The sequence below is a fragment of the Chaetura pelagica genome, unplaced genomic scaffold (assembly GCF_000747805.2).
Source record: "Chaetura pelagica isolate M959 unplaced genomic scaffold, ChaPel_1.0 scaffold381, whole genome shotgun sequence".
NCBI classification, from domain to species: domain Eukaryota; kingdom Metazoa; phylum Chordata; class Aves; order Apodiformes; family Apodidae; genus Chaetura; species Chaetura pelagica.
The window spans coordinates 849,877-859,530 of record NW_009951981.1 but is presented as its reverse complement, the minus strand read 5'-3'; positions in this window follow the sequence as shown (position 1 = coordinate 859,530).

Here is a 9,654-nt window from a genome sequence, read left to right as displayed (position 1 = left end):
TCCTGCTTTAATATTTTCTAAGGTCTGTCCCCTCTGTAGGTCAGATGTATTCTTACTTGGAGTATAACTAAGAAAGTACTGCTTGGAAAGTGTGAAACATCAGCTTGAACCCCTTTTCAGCATACAGAGACATAGTTATGAATGTCTTCAGGGGTTTGGAAAAAAGACATTTCCATAAGGTGCAGGAGTAAACCATGAGAACTTCTCTGCTGAGAAGATAAGACTACCAGAAGAGCAAAATTCTTGTCAATTAACAGATGCTAAATTATGAATGCATGCTAAAGAAGTGAAATAAATTGTATTTCTTTAGTAATATTCAGAATCCAAGCACCATCATGATGTTTCATTACCTATTTGTGCATTTTCTCTTGTAAACCACTTGAAAAATATTTCCAGCCTCTGATCCAAGATAAGCTTTTTGTAATGACTTATGATAGTAATCCACCTAAGGATGTAAATTATTGGGGAGTACAGGAGAGAATATTAACTGATTTCAGACTCAAATGTGTTTGACAGACTTATTTATAAGATCTGTCATTTTAATGCTCTTCTCCAGATTTCTTCTAAGCTTACCTAATAATAAAATAATCTGTGATTTAAATATCACTCTCCTCTAAAGCAAGTTTGTCCTTTAATAAGATGGGTAAGCAGATTAAATACTTTGCCTGAAGGCAAATAAAGAGACAAACTTGTGAATAGATTCAAGGAATGAAATCTCTCTACTGAAAATATTAAACACTAGTCAACACTATCTAGCAGCTTTGGTAAGATAAAGTCTATGCCAACTAGAATGTGTCTTCCAGCAAAATTTGCATTTGCATTCCATAATCGCCTATCAATGACCTTGGTTAGTCCTGGGGTATTTTGTGTGCTTTTCTTTTTTTTGTGTGTGTTCTGAATTGTAACACTTGTTCTGGCAGATTGACCTGAGTGATTTACATAACAACTGGGCTGCAGTGTAATAACAGTTTGATGAACTTCACAAACATCTGTGGAGAGTTTTGATTTCTTAATAATCATACTTTTGGAGGAAAAATGGGATCTCTGGGACTGAAGCTGGACTAAGTTACAAGGATGAAGTTTTGCTTAAAGAAGTTAGGAGCAACATTAAGATGTACCTAATATTAACAACTATTCAAAGACTAAGTACAGGGAGAAATTATCTTTTGGTGGTTTTTATCACAGTTGCCACTACACTGAGGTTAAGTATATTAATGAACAACTGTAAAGAAAAGGGCTCTGAGGGCAGCAACAAGACTCCAGCTGCTACTTTCCTTTATTTGTTTATGCAATTAAAAATAAAAACAGAAAAATAATTGTACCAAACTGAAAATTCATATATGTAACCAATAAAAATTATTTTCTGTATAACTTAATTGAATTACACTACTCAGAAAATCCTACCTTGCAAGTATTGTAGCATTCCCAAAGAACACAAAGACTTCTATCCTTTGCCCAGAAAGTTTAAGGCCAGAAGGGATTTTACTGATAATTTCCCCTGGTTTTGAGAGAAATACCAAATAAAGACTCCTACTCCCCCATGCAATTTCATACCTGCTTTTTACCAGTTGTGTATTTTTTTTTCAGAAAAATATTCAGTTTGGACCTAAAGAGGGATATGGTCTTAATTCTAGACTGCATTTTTAACCTCACAAACCAGACCTTGTCAAAAACCACACCAGTGTGTTTTTTTTTTACAGTGCAGTTGCACAACAACAAATAAAATATCTCAATAATAATAATAAAAAAAACCCAACCCTTTGAAATAAATTCTCTGAAACCTAGTTCACTTCTTGGATGCATCCCCACCTTCCCAGTAAATTGCAGACAGACCTTCCTAGTATATGTTATACAATAAATAGACCTTCCCAGTCTCAGTATTCATCACCAGAAAGAATAGACCTATGCCATTTACAAAGGAAGGTGAAAGATGGGGTTTATCTAGTGGTGATAATCAGTGAAAAAATGCTCTTCTAGATCTGTTAGGTTATGGAAAGGTCTATGAAAGTTATTAAGGAATCTCGTTCATCATTAATATTGTTGCAGGAGTTTGGACACTTTAGGTATCAACTATTAAGAGCATCGCTGAAAACATTTATCCTGACAAACTCCTTGACTAAAGGGAAAAGTTTTCCTTAGATTTATGGAAGAAATTGGTCTAATTCCCCTGGGAAAAAAAAACCAACAAAAAACTAGAATATTAACAGTGTTATACTAAAAGATATTTTGCAGAAGGAGCTACGTCCTCTCTTGTATATTGATAGTTCAAACAAACCTTAGGATGCTGGGTTGCAGATGAAGACACATACCTAATCCCCTGAAAAAAAGCCTCTCAAAGACTGATGAGGATACTGGCAAATTCATTCTTTCAAACTGCATTTATCTGAGCATGTGAGGGAAAGAGGGTGAGAAAAAGCAAGAGAAGGAGATGGAAGGATTATCTGGGGAAGGAGCAGGGCTCCTTGGACATTGAATTAATCAGAAAGGCAGGTTTACAGGTTTCCAATCAAGTAAATTGCCTTCTTGTGATTTTTTTTTTAATTTTTATTTTTTAAATTTTGTTTTATTTAAGAAGGCAGGATGTTGATATTATCCCTGCAAATAAAGGAGACTGCATGGAAGAAGGGTGGTTTTGCTTCATTGTTTGCAAGGGAAGAATCCTACTTACACATTTCAGTAGTAATCCACTGGGAGGAAGGTGGTGTTACAGAGAACTTGCCATCTGCTTCCTCTCAAGCCACCATTTTGTGACTGAGACCATAAAGAAGCAGGGAATCTTTATGTTGCTGCACTGATGCCAGGTGGTGGAAAGCTATTCTGAGAACTGCAGAGGCTGCAGGTGCCTTTCCAAGAGAGCATAAGACTATGGTGGGTACAGTTGGTATAATGCTTTAGGTGCTGTCCTGCTGCCTCTCCCCTTCAATGAGGCATTGATTGGGCTTGCCCTAGTGGAGTTTTAACAGGAACCTTTTGAAGAATTCAATTCTAGTGTGAGTCAGATGAGCCTGAGAGTCATTTCAAGATCTTCTGGTTTTTTTCTTGGTCAGCATTTGGAATAAGAACCTCCAATACAGACATTACAATAGCCAGTTCAGATAAACTGGGGCATCAGCAACTTACTAATAGGCCTTTTTTGTGGGTTTTTTGCAAATCTTCAGTTTTACTTCTGCATCTGGCTTGCTGTTGCAAACTTCTCTTTCTCCTCAGTAAGGTTTCTTGCTGGTTCATGTAATCCTGGGCAAGCAAAAGATTCCTTACTACTTGTTAACAAGAGTTAGCAAATGACATATTTTCCAAGTGAAGTCGGTGGAAATCCCCTGTCAGCTGTGAACTGTACTATTTAAATTATACCACGGTGCTGACAGATTCAGATTTGCTACTAAGCATGTCTGCAAGAAAAATCCAGGTATGGTAGAAAACTATTTCTTTCAAGCAATGCTTTACCTTGGAACAACTATACAGGAAGGCTTTTGGCTCTGTGAATTACAGATTTCAGTGGCATTTTATTAACTCTTTATGATTATCCATTCACATAAATTGTGAGAGGGTTTAAACTTTCCACAATGCCCATGAACTAACCAGGAGAACAACTCATGGTTCATGTTTTGGCCTTTGGTTTTCCTTTATGCACTTTCATGTAATGATTAAGCGCAGCCAGGGGTCTTGAAACAAAATTGTCCTGCTTGAGTGTTTACAAGATCCCTGGGCAGCCATTCCAGCCACAATAGGTCAGGGGACACAACACCCTGTGCCTCTATAAAAATTTCTAGACTGGGAGATGTGCAAACTGGTGCTAGCAGGGTCTTTAGGGAAGTAAAATGCAGCCTTGCATCTGCAGTTTCCACATGGATGAAGTTTTGGTTCTTACTTAAGATCGTAGAATCAGAGTCATTCAGGTTGGAAAAGACCTTTAAGATTATCATGTCCAACCATTAATCTAACTTTACCACATCCACTGTTAAACCATATGCCTAAGCACCATATCTACATGACTTCTAAACACGTCCAGGGACAGTGACTCCACCACTCATGGGTAGATAACATCTTTGGGCCCTCTCTGCTCAAGCCAGAGACGGTGGAGGAGGTTGGCTAGCAGGGCTAGAAGCTGGGGTGGGAGTTAGGACTGACTAGCAGACTGTGGGCACTATTACATAGAGTTCAGTCCTGTTATACCCAGCTTTTAAAACCAATATGAAACTGGAAGTCTTTTCCAGATGTTACTAGTCTGGTTGTCATGCCAGTATAGTTAATCCCAGTTTGCCAGTTGACTTTGGTGTCTTTTGGAGAAGGATCAGAGCCCCTTGGGGCTCTTTGTGGCAGCTACCATGGTTCTCTGTGGAGGACGTTTCTTAATACTGTGAGCGAGTGATGGGGTGGGCAGAAATAACCATGGTGCTTAAGTTATGCACATAGAGTCAGGGTCTCACGACTCCTCCTCCCTGTTGAGAGTGCAGGAGCCAGGACCTGGCAGCTGTAGACACTAGGTGGTCTGAATTGCCCATGACCCTCTTGAACTCAGGTACTATAGCAGGCTCTTCATCTTGGGTCCTGTAGCTGGCAGTCTGAATAGGGCCCTTATATCCTGCAGCTTAAGCAAAGACTGTAAGAATGAAAAGTGGTATAATGTAATCCACAAAGAGGGAATAGGAACAGATATTTAGGAATCAATCTTCTTTATTTCATAAGCGGTATCAAGTAACCAAGAAGAGCTCACCAGAAACTGACCATGGAAGCACCGAAGAAATACTCGACTGTAATTTAATTAGCTCTCAATAGCTTCCAGAGAAAGATCTCTAAACCTGCATATATTTAAGATAAGCCTTTTGTTCCATTTGTAACCCACAAACTGACAGCAGCTCTAGGTCCCTTCCCCCTTCTCAGTCTCCATCCTCTTTTTATTTTGTTCCTCAAGTCACAGAACTTGATGCTTTTTTTTTTTTTTCCCCCTGCAGTACTTTTCTTTGACCTCATTCCCCCCTCCAAGTAACTCTATCCTGTGCTGCTGTGTTCATGCCCAGCCAAACCTTTATAGATGGCTTAATTATTTTCTTTTCTCAAAGAAAATTCAATCTGATCCCCAATACGTGTAGGATAAAATAAAATGAATTAGCTGGGAAGCTGCATTATAAAGGGGGAGGGGTAGAAGAAGTTATGTAAAATTTCATGTCGCTGTCAGACTGTTTTCATAGAATTTGTGTTTGAGATTAAATTAAATCCCTAAAACTGCTTTGATAGCTTCATACTTAGGGTGAAATGAAGCAGATGCATTTTACCCCAATACCAGGCTTCTCATCTCCCCTTGCAGAGAGAGAATGAACTGCTTTGTGGAACAGTTCTATATACTTACAGTATTAAGCAATTCTTCTTTTCCCCTGGCATTGGTATTCTTTTATTCAATTTATCTGTACTATAGCTTGGATAATATTTACCAGATGTTAAATAAATAATTTAAGATAACACAGTCCTGCATGACAGTTGTAACATTTTGGGTCACCTTTTTATTCAATTTTTTTTTTTTTTTTAAAAAAATCACTTCAGTTCAAGATTTCAATATAGTTCAACTCAGTGGTGACACTTAATACTTTTTCCACTCCTTTAATTCAAAAGCAATATTCTCCCAATAGTTCATTTGCCATATTGTTTTTATCTTTAACAAGATAAAATAGACGTAGTGGGTTTACTATTTCAGCCTGATGCCGACAAATATGAAATCAAAGAATATGAAGAGCCAATGTTTTGTAAAAGCCAGTGTTATATAATGAAACCAAATGCACAGCTTGGAATTTAGAAAGAAATCCTAGTGTGAAGATAAAAGGACATGAAAGATAGTAAATGCTGAAATGATACACCACATAATGGTATACTGTCAAGGAAGAAAGATAAGATGATAACTTACAGAGCCATCTCAAAGCCTACATAGGTACTTGACCTATAGTTTGCAAGGAAACAATCTTTTTGTTTCATCTGGCTCATATTAAAAATAGGAAAAACAAAACCCTTATTTTTTTCCACTCTCACACATATGGTCTAAAATCCATGCAATTTTTAACTGTCTAAAATTCTTTTAAGCAATTTGAAACAGAATTATTAAATCACTTTTCCATTTCTTTTAATGAAAAACTGCACCACCGTTGTTGGTCTATGTACTATCAATTTTAAAGCTACTAGGGCTCCAATTGGTCCTGTGTGCAATCCATCACGAGTGGCATCAGATTTGTATTGCCCAAATTGGGTGCTGCTGGAGATAGAACTGAATAAAACCTAACACAACTCGCAAGTTAACTTTCAGCAAAGCTTAAAAGACTTCTCTTCCTCTTATCTTTTCCATGTTTGCAATGTGACTGTTTCCTAGTGCTATCTCAAAGAGCTTCCAATGCCCAATGAACCTGGCCATCCTCAGGGGCTGGGGACTGCCCTCCTCCTCTCTTCTGTTGGACTGAGGGGCTAAAAAGCTGTGTAAGAAATCCGCTTTGTTTAACTTCCCTCTTCTCTTATTAGGAGAAGAAGCAACCTACCAACCTGGTTTCCAGAAACTGCATGTTACAATACCATTAGATTGAAGTCAACCTTCCATCTATCCCACGTACACAGTTTTAAACATCTGTGGTCTGCAAATAAATGCTCACAGGTCTGCATTACAGCTGAGACTGCTTGAAAATCTTTTGTCAGTAGGGTTATTTTTTACAGCAAATTGGGTTTTAGACTTAATTCATGTTCTTCTGGTTGTTCTTCTCAGTATTGCGGTGGTCCTGCTCTGGCAGGGGGTTTGGACTTGATGATCTCAAGAGGTCCTTTCCAGCCCCTACCATTCTGTGATTCTGTATGTTGGAAGTGTCCACAAAGCACAAGAAAGAATCACCTCAAACCCTTCTACCAATTGTTCTGAACTTTCCCATGTCTGGTACAAAGCTTTTTGTTTTCTGCTGAAAACCCCCCTAATTTTCTTTTTCTGAGAGCCAGAAAATATTTGTCTGAGGTTATCAATTAAGGATCTTTAATCTTCAATTAAAATATTGATTACTACAGTTCTTTAAGAAAACAAGGACTTATCTGTCCTGCAATTAAAGTCTATTGAACAAGCCTTGCAAGATGAACTTGTCCCAGTTTCCTTGGCAATAATACTCATTTTCCCCAAAACTACTCAGAACATTGTTTCTCTGAGGCACTGTGTTGTTTTCCCTATTGTTCTAGACCCTAGACTGGCTAAATTTCACATTCTCATCTCCCACTCTTCACAACGGCAAGAAGTAGCCATATCACTTAGTAGAAGATGCTCTTTTATGAGTAGGTAGTTAGAGGAAAAGGTAAAACATTATTTCTGGAAACATACACTCTCTTAAGCAGGAGAAGGTGTTCAAAGCCTTTGAAGCTTTCTGAGTTTACTTGTGACTCCTGTTTCACTGTATTATTAGTGACCCTACTACTGAAGAATATAAATCTGTACCCTAAAGTGATGACTTGCTTTTTCCCTGGGATCATTGCCAAGGAATAGATCCAGCACAATGCATTTCAAGGGCTAAACAATAACGGGTAATTGCTCACTTAATTGAGAATTACCTGTTTAGCTGGCAAACTTGATATCTGGAGGTGCTCTCACAGTTGTTCACAGGTGTGTTTTGGTATTTACATGCAGATATTTCTCGCTGTGGGCTGTACTGTTAGCTGCTGGCTGCTGCCTTGCCTTGCAGCTCAGGGTACTTGGGAGGGAGCAGAGGAAGTGTTGCTCAGTGCTCATCGTGAAAGCAATTCAGGAAATAAAAGTGAATGTCTCTCAGCACAATATATTCCTGGGAGCCTAATCTGAATGAGCAATTCATCGACATGTTTCTATTTCCAGCAGGGGCTGTGCCAATTAAGAGGACTGCATATAAACCCTTCTAGTGATGTACACTGGGAGGTAAAAATAATGATAAAATATGGATTTATTTTTTTAGCTATTCCTTTAGCAGTAGTGGGAATGGAGCAAAGCGGGCCTACTGTCCCCTCCTTTCACAGGCTGCTTCCATGAGTACCTGGCCAGTTGAGAGGTAAATTCTCATTTGGAAGTGCAAGGAAACTTGTCTCTTAGTTCTCATGCATCCAGATGGGAAAAGAAATGTTCCACTGCAGCCAAGATTTGTTCTTTTATTTGGAGAACTAACATAAATCTTTGCATCTTTATAGTCTTTTTAGCTGAGCATCTACTAGTGGCTGTGAGCAGGGTAGGGGATTCTGGATTAATTTTAGCTACAAAGAGTTAAGTCCTTTTATCCATTTAATATTAAGATGGGATGGGACAGGAGGGGACACCTGAGGGAGGCAAGCATGAGATTCTACTCTGCTGAGTGGCAAGGAAATAAAGAAAACGGGTGAAAGGACCCCAGCGACTTTCAGAGAGGAGCAACTTTGGGATCTTCTCTGTGTCACTTCAGTCACAGCTGCAGAACTGCTGTTAAAAAAGTCCATTTGTGGGTTTATGCTTTTTCCTTTGCTACCGTGTGGCTGCAAAGATGCCTTAAGAGTAGCTCTGTTATGAATCCTTGAGCCTTCAAGGGAGGATTTCAGCTACAAAGTTAGGAGAAGATCCTCCTGCCCTGGGGAGGAGCAGTAATTTGCCCTCCACTGAGCAGGAGAGAAGAATTTGTAAAACCACACCATTCCCTGAAGAGGGAGCAGGGAATTCAGGTACCTGGAGCTTTCCAAAGAGCTCATCCTGGGAGGCATCAGTTGCTGGCAGATCCTGGTGACCTGCTGTACCACTGGCAGCCTGGGACTGCTCCGTTGCAGTGGGCACTGTGCAAACATGGTATGATGATTCCTCAAGCCATGGCCAGAAGAAAACTGAATGCATGTCCAGCTTGCTGAAGAGTTTGTAGCTCCAGATCCTGTTTTCACTGCATTGCAGAATGAACCTGAGACCTTTAGAAATTTTCAGGATAAGAAAAAACAAACAGATGGTTTTGCACTACTTTAGCACAGTAAGTGACCCTTATTCAAAACCTTACACTGAGGACTTAATTTGAAGTTTCTTCTGCATAAAAGCAGATGCCAAACCACAAAGCTGTTGGGTGTCTAGTAATGGGAGGGTAGAGGAAAGGAACAGAAAACATCTCTCTTTTTCTGCTCTCCTAACTGGAGCTGTGTCAAAACAATTACAGCCCTGTCCAGCTAGGTTGTCACAAAAGTGTCTTTAGACCCCAAACTGCAAACTAGGAGAGAGCCCCGATCCCAGTGTGTATCACAGACTAACTGGCAAGTGTGGTCCTTACAGCACTGAACAGGCCTGTGTTAAAAGTATTTAAAGAAACATTTTTTTAAAGTACCAAAAGAGCAAACGAAGTAGTCTTTGGATGACCTTTTGTTTCTCTGGACTAGCAGTAGCATTTGTTAATCTCCAGCATATGATGAACTCAACTGTTCAGCTGGCTCCCAGTAAACTAGACTCCTTTAATTGACTAAGCCCCTGCCATCTAAGAATTTGGTTCACTTTTTCATATCATGCTAAAAGACTAAATAAAACCCAATCTTCTGGAGCAATATTGAGATATTACATCCAGATGAAGGGTGGGTGTCATAAGAGAACAGGCTGCTAGCAATATTCTCTAGGCTTCTTGCCATCAGCTTGGGTTAAAGTAGTGAAGCCAAGGTAAAAAGTAAAGCAGTTTTTATTCCTGC